Source organism: Sardina pilchardus, chromosome 8, assembly GCF_963854185.1.
Source record: "Sardina pilchardus chromosome 8, fSarPil1.1, whole genome shotgun sequence".
Taxonomy (NCBI): Eukaryota; Metazoa; Chordata; class Actinopteri; order Clupeiformes; family Clupeidae; genus Sardina; species Sardina pilchardus.
The window spans coordinates 7,973,641-7,985,221 of NC_085001.1; the positions used below are offsets into that span (position 1 = coordinate 7,973,641).

At 40.3% G+C, this 11,581-nt stretch overlaps 1 long non-coding RNA gene across 1 annotated transcript in view; it reads left to right on the plus strand.

The window, feature by feature from the left end:
• Positions 1-11,581, plus strand: part of LOC134088565 (uncharacterized) — a 31,128-nt gene that overhangs the window by 16,640 nt on the left and 2,907 nt on the right. The window lies entirely within an intron of this gene.

An 11,581-nucleotide genomic window follows, 5' to 3' on the forward strand; every position in this document is an offset into this window, starting at 1 on the left:
CATTGGAAACAATGGAAATGAGTAATTCATGAGGTTATTTTTTAAATCTAGCCTTGCTGTCCATCAATCAGTTTGTCAATGAAGTTAGCTGCTGAATACTTAATATACAGATGCATCTTTGCTTAGTGTCACCTTGCCTATCCATTATCTTGGTTGGGCAGGCAGCTCACTGCTCTGGGTTGTGTGATTCACCTCACTGTGTGTTCACTGTGTGCTGTGTGTTCACTAATTCGGTTAAATTGGGTTAAATGCAGAGAACTGAATTTCCCTCACGGGATCAAAAAAGTATATATTCTATTCTATCTCTTGACATCTCCAGCAAGTACCATTATTTGCCACTAGATGTCACTGAAAGTCCTCTGTAAAACAATTACTTCTTTGCTGGATGTATTTCTCTTCATTAGAAGCTCCTCATATGGCTTTGATATCTCAGTTTGGTTTCATGGGTACATGAAGGGTTGATTGGCTGCTGTTTTAAGGTCAAAATGTCAACAATGTTTGGGATTGTTTATGGAGCGGTCCATTAAGTCACATTTTCTCTTATGTTTAGAGTGACAGTCTTATCTATAATGGGGAAAATCCGCTCTACAGGGTTTTGGTCTAAAACGAGTGGGCTAGTTACCTACAAGGCATGCAAAACCTTAAAAATGCCTAATTGGCACTGACAGAACCTTATTAAAATGCTGGTGTCTTTTGGTGATAGTCAGCAATGTCGTGCTGTGAAAGGTTTCCCTTCATTTCTGCAGTGTTTTAGCCCGGAACCCAGAACCGCATAGTGAATATCCCTAATGGCTGGTTGGAACAGCACATGTTTTTATCCGTCCCTCTGGTCCTCCATACCATAACCATATACCATCAAAATAAATGTAAAGACGATACCACAGCTTTTCGTTTGACAAAAAGCAAACAGACCTCAAAGATTGGCAAATTGTTGCATATGTGTTGTCTAAAGAACAAAAATAGAAGGATAATGATCAGGGTTTACCAGAGAGAGCCCAGCTCTCTACAACACGACTCAAATCCAACAGGACCTTCTGGCTTTAGGCGGGCCAGTGCTTTAGGTTCCAGAGATGGACACGCTTCAGTGCTGAGGCGAGCTTTTAGATGATTTAGTGTCTTCCACTGAAAATAATTATTCTAATAGTAGCCACATCTCAGGAATTTTTGAGAGATGACACATGCCAAATTTTGGGTCATGCTCTGACTTTAATAGCTTTTACTCAGACATCATTAGAATCAGAGTCTGACTGCAAAAGCAATTAAATATCGCCACCTAGTGGTTGTATGTAGGCTTTGGCATAAGTTTCAAAGTGTACCCAAACACAGCTGTGCCGTCTCCATTTCTGAGTGCACGAGCATTTATTGCAAGAGTCTTTCTGTGGAATACATGCATACAACTGTGATCATAGTTACATGCAAAGATGTCCAGTGTAGTCTCAAAACAACTGCCTCCATAAATCTGAGGGCTTTCAGGAAATTTGGATAGAAAGTGTTTCTTGATAGGGACTGGGGGAGCCTGTAGAAAAGTATAATGTTTCTGTCATTTGGAAGGCCCGTCAAGAGATGCTACATTACCAGCAGTAGAACCCATTAGTTGTTCTTTTTCCTCACTGTATAGAGTCATGTTTACGCAGCTAAGAGACACTTTGTTGATATCCACAGTGTTTAGTTGATCATGCTGTATACATTAAAAGACATTAAGCGGGAACAAACCCCAAGCCATTTGAACATGGAGCTATTGTAGAGATGGAGTCCGTGTCATAGTGTCTGAAATGTGCTTGCATTGGTTTATTTAATAACTTGAAATATGTGAGTGTATGTAAAAGACCCTCTACTATCTCCGCTCTGTGGTAACAGAGAGACATCTCTAGCAGAGTGTCGTTATCACCACTTGCCTGTTTCCATACTGTAGTGGGGAGAGGCTCAGCCAAGCCTTGGGGATGTCAGTGCTGTGCTGCGAAGAGAAAGGGAAAAAAAAGACAATCTGTCCATAAAGTAATCTTTCCTGAGTCAAGAGGCTGTGAACTTTTGTCAGCATTCTTGGCTTTTTGTCGTGTGCATCTGGGCCTGGTCAGTTACATCATTTCACAACATAGAGAGAAGCTGAAACAATGTACACGCTGTCCTTCCGGTGTTAGATGGGATCGTCTGTGGAGCAGCGCCAGTATAGACAGAGCAAAGGCTGTGTGTGTGTGTGTGTGTGTGTGTGTGTGTGTGTGTGTGTGTGTGTGTGTGTGTGTGTGTGTGTGTCTGTGTGCGTCTGTGTGCGCTTTCACCCTGTAATTTAGATGAGGTAGCCTCTCAGTAATGGGAAGGTAGCTGTCGGAAGTGATTTGGGAGGCTTCAGCTGAAGTGTTTTTTTTGTTTGGACATCTCGGCCACAAATAGCCTTATGATAATGACTAGATTGTTGTGAAATGTGTCTGGCTCATGAGCCGCTGGTCACACTATCCCTGCTGTGTTTGCTTCGGTCGCGCTCGCACTCGCCTCAGCCTTACTTATAACTCGTCACTGTGCAGTTCATTGCCGATGGCCGTAAGGCCTTTCAAGGAAACCCACATGTTTATCTAAGATGTGAGGCAGTGTCATAAATGAGAATAATATCTCATCATGGAAAAACGCGGTCACTGGCTTGGCTTGTCAACACTTTATGGATTATCCGGATGTGTGATATCCCTGTTGCTTTGCCTTTCCTTAAAACATCAAGGCTTTATTAACTGTATAAACCAAACAAATAACTGTACTGAAATGTACAGTATTACTCTGTATATATTTTTATTCAATATTCATGAATCACTTTCTGCACAGTAAAATCAGCAGTGATCAGTTAACACTGAAAGAGTTGATTTAACACTATTCTGAGTTAAAACTATTACAGTTGAGTATGTAGAGCCTGTTACTCTCATCAGATCAAAAGGGGGGAATTTTCTTACAGTATATTTGTAATTTAACTCTTTAAAATACATACAGTAACTAGCCCTGTCCTCTTCCTGATTTTGCTGTTGGTCTGGAGGCTATTAACCAGCTACAATCTGGAATGAATCATCTAATGTCAGGGTTATTATGGGTTCCCTGACAATGCTAATGCTGTCTCTCAGAGAGACTAACCACTGAAGTTAGGTCGTATGACCCACTCATCCAAGATCCTGTGCCATGAAATGTGTTGTGCTGGTGAACTCTTCACTGTAACTCTAGGCCTCAAAAGTTGGTTTACACTCCAACTTGAAACGAGGTCTATTACACGGCTCTGTGAACTCCAACTCCACATAACTGGTGTCTGGCAGGGTCAGCGAGGCTGTTGGGGTCAAAGGGAGGTCGCTGTAGAGGCCATGTTAGTTATGATAGACTACGAGGTAGGGATGTACGATATAGACCAAAAAAATCTTAATTTTTCTTCATACTATTATACTAATATGTCACTCATGCATGCTAATAGGATATTACTTCTTATTAATCATTATATTTAATTAATTATATTTGTGAAAACAACATATTTAAGAAAAACAGGGTTCAATTATTTACTTCAAACTAAAACATTCAAGTTAAATAAATAGGAAACCACTTAACCAAGGATCAGAGTGACATGCATTTCTTCTGAATCTCAGAGGGTGTTCGTGTGGCTCTGTGAATACATGTGACCACAAGTTATTAGAACATCTAGACAGATTAATTCAACGTGGCCTTGTCCGTAACATATGCTTTATTTGAGATCCATAGTCAGTCAAATTTGACCATTGGTGCCATTTTGGAACATTAAAACACAAGCTTTTTCCTTGTAATGAGCATCAGCTGGGAGAACAATGCTTTATCACTGGATAAAGTGGTAACATACACAATCGCACTGGATTAACTGACCATATAGGCAATTTCACTGGATGAAGTGATAACATACTGTACACAATCTCACTGGATTAAGTGGCCATACTGTATATCTCACTGGATGAAGAAGTAACATACACAGTCTCACTGGGTAAATTGGTTAACATACACAATCTGATTGAGTGGATTGGTAAACATAGGTCACTGCATGAAATGGTAATATTGGCAGTGAATATAGTTCCAATGTAAGTAATTGCTTGGAAGCACCCTGGCCCCGTGCCCCTGCCAATGGCACTATCTCGCTGGTTTAAAGTGTAGGACATAGCCTACCTATAATGCATCAGCCAGGGCATCCAGGGTCTTCACTGACTGAAAGTGCAGTTTACTGAGGCACTCTTCAACTCTCAACTTGCTCAATGCACTGCAAGCATAACAACACATAAAAATATCTCGATATTGCACACTGGATGAACACGGTCATAAGAGGACACATATTCCAGGTGTCTCACGACTCAACTTTTCAATAATGTCCCTTCACCTCGGCACCAAGGTCATGGGTAAGATTTCAACGGAGCTTTCATACTGAAATGATGCATACTGTACCTGAACTGTAAGCTGCTTTAGTTGAAAGCCTCTGGTACAACTAAGTACAAAATGTAATATAGCATTCATTTATCTGTTGCATTGCTAAGAAAACATTACTCCTGATATATTTAATCACAAGGATGTTGAAGTGAAGCAGTCCTGAACAAAAAAATTATGTGCAAGATGTCACTTATATACTGTACTTCTGTCTTATATATTTTTCTCTTATACAGTTATACTTATGTCCCCTTCTGCCTTGACATTGCGTATCATCAACTAATCCAGAAAACATGCAGATATCATCTGAATAGACTGCTTAATTTGGACCATTTCTTAACTCCAATATTACCACTACTATTTTCGACTAGGAGTAGTATTATTACTACTACTGTACTACTCCTGCCATTACTACTACTACTACAACCACTACTACTACAACCACCACTACCACTCCCACTACTACAACCACTAAGATCAAGAGCTACAGTGCATCATGCCCCCCAAACTAAATTCTATGGGAGGCCCAACATGTATATTCATAATTAAATCCATGAATGAATGTAGAAATAAGAATAATCTCAGTATTTTTTTCATGATTTATGCAGATCACATGCAAACCTTAGCACAGTGATCCAATGTGATTCATATTCTGCCTAATACGTTGCGTCCTGGTTTGAACACTGATTTGAGAAAGTATCTACACTGCTTTGGGAATGTGGGTACAATATGTTCTGTGCTTCCAGCCAGTCACTGGTCATGATGAAATCTAGCACATTTTCGCTGTATGTCCTTAAGATATTCTTCCCAGTAAATTAATATTAGCAGTAATCTGGTCTGTTCCAGTTTGTTATCAGTCATGTCCTGATTTGACACAGACAAGAGCCATAGGAGGAGTAGCGGCAGCTTGTTCGAGCTGTCTGTACCGAAGCCTTACTTAAGATGTCTCTGTGAATATAAAGAGACTGGGTTTTCTTACTGTAGTTGTTGTTGTTATTGTATTGGTGTCTTGGGTTAGCTAGAAGGACATGGAATATTAACAATGTAGTAGACATTGGCAGCACATCACTGTGAAAGTTTTGAACCGCTGCGAAAATTACACGTTTTCCAGAAACATTTTTATTCATAAGTAAGTCTTTCGTAAGTCTTTTATGGCACATTTTTCATGTACAGCGTGCAACACAAAGTGTGGGTGAAATGAATAGGAAATAAGGCCAAGACGTCAACAAACTTAGAAATGATGCTTTCTTTTGCTTGAAATAGCAATTTTGTGCTTGACAATTTTCTTTCGTCATGGAATGCTCCATCACACTGGCAGATTCTGCAGCATTACAGCTTGACTGCTTGCTCCCTAAATAGTTCTTGCATAATTTGGAACTGTGCTTTGGGTCGCTGACTTGTTGTAGGATGAAATTGGCTCCAGTCAAACTCTGTCTACAGGGTATGGCATGCCGATAGATCCTCACACCCTGCACCACGACATATTGTAGCAGCAACCCCAGACCATCACAGTTCCTCTGCTATGCTTGAGAGATGGTGCCTAACCCTCCATAAACATCTTTTTTATTTGTCCTGCACCTCTTAAGGTTTCTGCTCTATCATCTAAACACCTCTATTTAGGGTTTTTCCATCTGTACCACTGGTATGTAAAAACAAAAGCTGCCAGTTGAGAGAGTACCTGTGAGGCATCTGATTCTGAAACTAGGGATGCAGATCTTTTTTATCCACCCAATTATAGCCTGGTTTCCAGACCCACCAATTCCAAGAGATTCTGGCCTCTCATGATTAGGTAATGTTTCTAACTCTAGCATCTTCATTGGTGTAGACTTTGCGTCAACTTTGATATCACTGGTCCAGCCTAATCAATCACATTGAACAGGGATTCCTCAAATTACTTCCTACTTTGCCTTACCTTCACAGACTGATAAACTGCATGGGCAGTCAGGAAACAACAAGCCTATCATTGCCGTACATAAATATACACATTCCTCCAACTGCAAGGTTTTTTTTTTTTAACTTGACAGGCGTTGCTACTGCCATTTACCATTGCCACATTCGTTTGCAAAACTACGTCATCCCCTATTGCTATTTGTCCTGGCACCCTGGTGGCCGATGGATACAGGTTTCAGGCCAGTATCTCAGTGAAAAGAAGATGTACAGTACAGACTAGAGACACTAGGAAAGCGGCGCCAGGCTACTATGATTAGGCTTCATGGCCTCCTTCTCTCGCTCTATGCTACATTCAGATAGACTCAGTTTCAGTTTACACTGTTCTGCACAAGATCTGATTCACACCTTCAGAAATTCAACATGAGATCTCTCCTTTGTCTAGCCTATTTCTCAATGCTCAATTTGCCAGCAATATAAGGATATTTATTTTATATTTCTGCTCCTGAGAATGGCCTCTTATAGTCTCAGCCCGAGTCTAATTGAATGTGAGTTCAACTTAACATGTTCCGTTTCTTGCATTGAATAGGTTTTAAATTCTAGAACAGTAACAGAGTGATGTGTTCCCACAATGAGCTCTTTGTTTGTTACTATTTTTTAGGCTACGATAAAATCCACAAGTCTTCACATGGGCTTTAAGTAGCCTAAAGCTTTTATTGCTCTCCTAAACAGGTTTGAGATACATAAATTGCGTGTAATTGCAAAAGAGTTTCTAGTGATGAATTAACCTTTTACACATGATTTGAATATGTGGTGGCATAAAAGGGCCTTTTTACAATGTAGATATTCCAGCATCAGCTGTTTGTCATTTATATCATTATCAATGTACATTTATGATCCGCTGAAGGTTTTGTAAACAGAACAGACTGATTTTCTTTCAGTAACTATATATAAAACAGATGCCTCTTTTAGCGAGCATGGAGCGAGAGCTCCAAGGGATGTAATCCACGGGCTTGTTGTCATCTGAGTCCTCAGGGCCACGGGTCACGCTGGGGGAACTTGAGTGAGAGGAGGACGCTTCTCTCTAAAGAAGTGGAACATGCCGGAATCGCATCGGAGCCGTCGCCGCATCACCTATTCCTGTGAGTGCGCGAGTGTGCAACCAATGAGAAAAGCCCTTCAGGACTCTTCCAAATTGGCATGAAATTATCTCTCTCCCCACTGACAGAGATAGCGGCAGCCGTTTCGCCGCTCCGCTTCGCACACAACACCCACACCAACCCACCCACCCGCCCTCCCTCCCCCCCCCCCCTCCTCCCCCCTTCTTTTTCCTGGGGCCTTGGAACGGAACAAGAACGCTCTGAAAGCTCAGTCACTTTGCAGTTTCAGCCCAACTGCGGCGTGAGTTTAAGAAAGTTCATATCTGAAGGGATGAGTGGCCCTGTCCTACCCGCTCCCTTCATGGGACCTCTACTGATTGGTCGTACGCAACATGCGATGTAGAACCGGGTTTTAATTGGCAGACGGCCGGGTAATGAGACAGATTCCCGTGGTATTCACACTGACAACCTTTTCCCCCTCCAAATGCAAACTCCAAAAGTACTCCAAAGCACTGAGTGTTCTAAACAATTGATTAGCCCCGTTTATTCTGGGGCCCAAACCTGGTGCTTGAACTCAGTTCCTGGGCTAAGAGGAGTTTACACTGTCCTGGCCTGGGCTAAGCTTAGTAGTAACAAGCCCTGCTCAACTGCAAAGGCCTCAGATCAGGCACCGAAGTACCTACTCTTTGCTTACACATCACAATGAATGTTGCTACGGTTACTGCGGCATGTTGCCTTGTGTCTTGTTTGATGAATTCATTTCTATACATTTATGCTGTCGGTAAAATGGCCCTTGATAAGTGTAAACCCAGCAGGAAGTCTAGCCCCTGGGCTTAAGTTCAGGGCTGATGGCCCACAGTATAAACAGCGCTAATATTATACATGCTGTTGCATCTGATATATTTAGCTAAGTAGCTACAGTAGCTCCCTGCTCAGCTACACATGAGTCATGTTGCGACGGTCAGTTGCATCCTTCCATAGGGAAACAATTGCATTTGAGCATCTGCAGGTGTGTTCGTGTAAGCAGCCCCTTAGAGTAGAGTTTATCTTCAGCTAATTCTGTCATAATAGCCCCTGCTGTTGTAAATCATTTGTGCTGTGTACACTTTGTTAAATAATCCATGGACTCACAAAAATCCACACCTATTCACAGCTATACAGGGTGTGTTGTGGATAAAGAGTTATATTTTACTAACAGAGCAGACAACACAGGTTTGATACCATATGCCAGATATGTTCATAGTTTATTTTTTTTAACAGCAAAAAGACACATAGTTGATGCATTTGTATCTTTCATTAACTTTTCAGCACGGAGAAAAAGACCCATACATATATATGGGTATATATGTATATGGGTATACAATAAAGTGCAAATAAATCACAAGATTCAATCATGCGTAACATTAGGAACTTTAGGACAAATAATCTCTACGAATGCCTTGCGAAAGTATTCACCACTGATTTCAATTTTGAAGTGACTGTTCAAATAGGAAAATAAACCTGACAGGGAACCTGGAATCAAACAAAACATTGTTTGACTGACATATACAGAAAACAAAAACAAAAAAGAACAAAACAAAAACAAACAAATAACATAAAAGACCATTACATATGGGGAAAAGTGATTTTGAGTTCAAGTCTTAAGATGCGAGAGTAGAGTACCATTCAGCTCAGTGGCTCCAGGAGCCCAATCCCCAGAGATCAAAGTTCAAAGTATCAAAAGGGAGAACACCAAGCCAGGGCTTCTACAGAAGAAAAGCATGAACTACAGCCTACATGGCCAGCTGTGTTCTTCAAGAAATGTTTAACATTATGGGAATAAATACAAAAAGAATGCTTGTCTTCAATGGGGGGGTTCTGTTTCTGTTCAACAATATTTTAGCATCTAATGATTCATTCATACAGCCTTTGTGACCCACACATTAGTTCTGCTTATTGACACAATCACATCAGTGCTATAATGACCAGGGTCCTGTCCTGTCATATAGTATTACACCATTGGCAAGGGCACTCTTCCCCACTTATACAGACATTTGATTTAAGATACATTCTCTTTTAAGTTCACTAAATCTATTAGATCTTTGATTTGTAAGCAAATGAGAGACTTGATAATCATAAGAGGCTATTGAAATACACGCACCCACACACCCACACACCCATACACCTACACACCTAAGTAGCCAAGAAAATATGCGATGCAAGGGGGAGGGGGAGGGGGTGGAATCAACTCACAAAATTCATAGACTGTTATTGTCATTTGTGCTTGATTCTCTCCATGGGACTGACTAGACTTGGATATCCAGTATTTTGAGATGAATATGGTAGCATTGACAGTGACCTTTTAAGACAGATAAGAAGCATTTAAGTATCTTTTTAGTGACATTTGCTTCATTCTGCAGTGGACCTGAATGGCTGACTGACAGGCTGACAGAGTGACGAACTGAGACACAGACAAGTGAATTAGCAGCAAACCATTTGATACAGGAAGTTCCCTGGTATCTAGGAGACAGACACACGACACATTTAAACCAAAACAATAGGAGTATACCTAAGACAAAGCCAGACCTTTCAGAATGCCAGAATCACATCAGGTCTTACTGTGCACATAGTATATTGGTAAAAATGTATATATGCTCTCTCTTATGTATTTATTCCCCCTCTGTACCTCTGTTTGATGTTAGACAATCTGATGAACTGAAATACCAGCACTGGTTTTAGATGCATGAATGTAGAATGCCCTTCATTAGTGGTTGTAAGTGATGCAAAGTGCATATAAAGACAAGAATCTGGATGCATGCAACATGCATTCACAGTCCTCTGCATTGGCACTGGTTAGTAGCACACTCGCCTTCTTATAGAAGAAATACGAATGGGCATGGCTAACTAAAGCATTTTAAATGAACAAGAAAATAAATCTGGGGGGGAGAGAACGATATCAGCCACAGTAAATCCAGTAACTAAAATATAATTTCAACAGGGTACAGCCTCACAGTACCTGCATACAAAAGTGTGCAAGACTGCAAAGGAGACCTCAGCTACGGTCCTACAGTCTCATTTGGCCCAGTTCTGCACTGTGGTTCTGTGGATTTTAGTGTGAAGCCTCCCTATAGAGAGATTATTGCATAGTTGTGAGAGTTATTTCAGCTTTACACATCATTTGGTAAAACAGTCGACAATCCTCCAGCTCTCAGCCTTGAGTAATTCTCGCTTTATGAAGGTCAACCTCAGCCAAGCACAAGCTCTGTAAAAATGCATCGCCTTCAAGCCTCTGTTTATTCCGACACTTCCCATGAAGCACTTGAAGGAGTAATCACTCTATTTCACCAAGGATAAACTTTCAGAGAGAAAAAAATAGGCTTTTCACAAACATTGTATATTGCATAGTGTCAAGAGTGGATCCAGCAAACACTTTGCAGTTCACTTTTCCAGTTTAACTGTTTATGTTTCTTTTCATGTACAGAATCATGGCTAAAATCATACACATGTCCTATGTATGTCCAAAATAACATGTCCAGCTGTGTTTGGAATATGGACGCACTTTCCCTCAAATGCAGGCAGATTATAATAGCTGATAAAATAATCTAAACAACAGTCTTTTTGACCCTGCACAGATACACAATTGACAAAGCTAACAAAGTTGACTTTTAATTCTTTCTTTCTTTTCTTTTCTTTTTTTTTTGCAAAGGTCCCCATGTTACACTTACAAAGTTCATCTGACCAGAATGACCAACGTGTTCCCTATGACCAGCACAGAGTCTTGACATGAGTTCGATGCTCCTAGCCTAGCTCAGTGGAGGGCAGAAGGAATGGTAGCTTGTGTCATTTGACTAGGATGGCCACCATCTTTAAAAAAACAAACAAAACAAAAACAAAACAAAACATAAAAAACAACAAACAAAACAAAAACACATGGGAATCCAACAACTAAACTGCACTTAATAATGTATATCTGTAAACTAACTCTAGCAGACAAACCCAATAAAAACCCAGCAACATAATAAAATAAAATAAACTTTTAAATAATATAGTAGGAAAATAAATATTAATAACAAATTAACAAGGCTTTTCTTTTTAAATAGTAATATATATTTATGTGTGTATGTGTGTGTATATTTATATTCATATTGATAAACTATATACTGCTTGAACCCACTCTGTCATATTCACCAGGGAGCATGTTGTTCATCAGTCCA